The following is a 1991-nucleotide window of genomic DNA, read 5'->3' as shown; positions in this document are numbered from 1 at the left end:
GGAATATATAATTTTCTTCATTTATTCTTTGGTCACAGGAATTAGCACAACAGTAATCCTTCTTTACTTGATTCTCAAAAGATATGTGGATATACGAATGAAAGTAGATTGCAGCTCCGTGGAACTTTTCTGAGGTGGAATTTCTTTTTTTTTTTTTTTCCGTCAGAATGAAATACATACGTATTTCATATTACTGGGTGACAGTCACAGTATGTATCCTTCCACTCATAAAAACTAGCCTCTTACCTCTGTAAATGCAATAATCCATTCATATATAAGAAGCCAAAAATGTGGCTGTATTTGTGTTTACTTGTGGGTTTAGATGAGTTTACACAATTTTATGCACATATAGCCATCCAGAGAAATTAGCTGAAAGATTCCTAATTCAAAATTAAAAGCATACAAACTTATATTTGATTTCTCTTTATTTAAGAAAATTTGTACTTAGATATCTGGGTTTCTAGCTATAGTTAATAAGCCAGTTTTCCTGTTTAATAACATATTAGAATTAAAAAAAAAAGTTTATTTTCCCCAAACTGAATTGAATTTCCATTAAGAATATTATTATTTCAATAAAACCTGCAAAATAATGATGGGACATGGTGATTTCAATATATATTATGAATATTTACAAAAATCTCTACACAAAAAAAGTTGAACTTATTCTGAGATGTAATTTACAAGGGCTTTGAATGAAAACCTTCATCACTGTGACTGTTACCTAGAAGTTCCATCAGTAGGTCCTGAGTCTGGTCATAGCTGCTTTCATTTCCTGATTCCTCAGAGTATAAATAATGGGGTTTAGTAAGGGTGTGATGACTGAATAAAATACAGAAAGAAATTTATCCACTGATAAGCTACTAAATGGCCAAGCATAAATGAAGATACCTGACCAAAGAACAGAGTAACCACAGTGATATGAGCAGAGAGTGTGGACAGAGCCTTGGAGAGTCCACCAGAGGACCGACATCGGATGGTCACCAGAATGACAGTGTAGGAAATAAGCCAGAGTAGGAAACACATCAAAGACAACAATCCACTGTCAGCAATTACCAGCAACTCTAGAATATATGTGTCAGTGCAAGCAAGTTTTAGAACTAAGGGAAGGTCACAAAAAATATTGTCCACCACATTGGGGCCACAGAAAGGCAAGGTGATAGTAAAAACCATCTGGCTCATAGTGTGCACAAAACCAACACCCCAGGACACCAGCACAGAACCCCGGCGGTTCATGATGGTTGTGTAGTGAAGAGCTTTGCATATTGCAACGTACCGATCAACAGCCATAACTACAAGGAGAGTCATCTCACTGCCTCCCAAAAAATGGAGGAAGAACATCTGAGCCATGCAACCCCACAAGGAAATCGTCTTCTTCTCTCTGAGGAAATCCGTGACCATCTTAGGGGTTGTGCTTGTGGACATAGTCATATCAAGAAAGGAGAGATTTCCAAGGAGGAAGTACATAGGTGTGGAGCGCAGGTGAAAGTCAAAAGTTACAGTGACCACAATGAGAAGGTTTCCTGCCTTGATTGCTGCATAGCTCAACAAAAATATAAGAAAAAAGAAAATTTCAAGTTCCCAAGTGCTGCTAAGTCCTAGCAAAACAAACTCAGATATCATCGAGCTATTGTTTATATCCATCCAGTCTATGTAGGAGTTTTCAGAACGTCTTTAAAATAGAGAAAATCAAGAAGTCACCATTTCACCTGTTACAGTTTTGAAGGTGTGGACATACAGAAAGTGAATATTCGATTCCTATGGAAAGAGAGAAGGTGGACTTTTCCAAAAAATACATTTTAATTGATTAATGCAAGCAATATTCACATTACTACATTTTTTTCTTAAAGCCAGGGAGATGGAAATGACGAAAATTTATCGTAAAATTCTGTAAATGTAGTTTGAGGCAATAGATTATGACTTCATGTGAATTCATTGTTTTTATCATGAATTAAAAAAAAAAAAAAAAAAAAAAACCTGTTGCCATGGAGTCA

At 35.8% G+C, this 1991-nt stretch overlaps 1 pseudogene; it reads right to left on the bottom strand.

Moving 5' to 3' along the window:
* Window positions 1-733: 733 nt before the first annotated feature.
* On the bottom strand, window positions 734-1641 carry LOC126084599 (olfactory receptor 4L1-like; annotated as a pseudogene).
* Between the last annotated feature and the right edge of the window lie 350 nt (window positions 1642-1991).

Source organism: Elephas maximus, chromosome 10 (genome assembly GCF_024166365.1).
Source record: "Elephas maximus indicus isolate mEleMax1 chromosome 10, mEleMax1 primary haplotype, whole genome shotgun sequence".
NCBI lineage: Eukaryota > Metazoa > Chordata > Mammalia > Proboscidea > Elephantidae > Elephas > Elephas maximus.
Note: the sequence above shows the minus strand (reverse complement) of the source record. Positions and strands in the feature narration are given on the sequence as shown.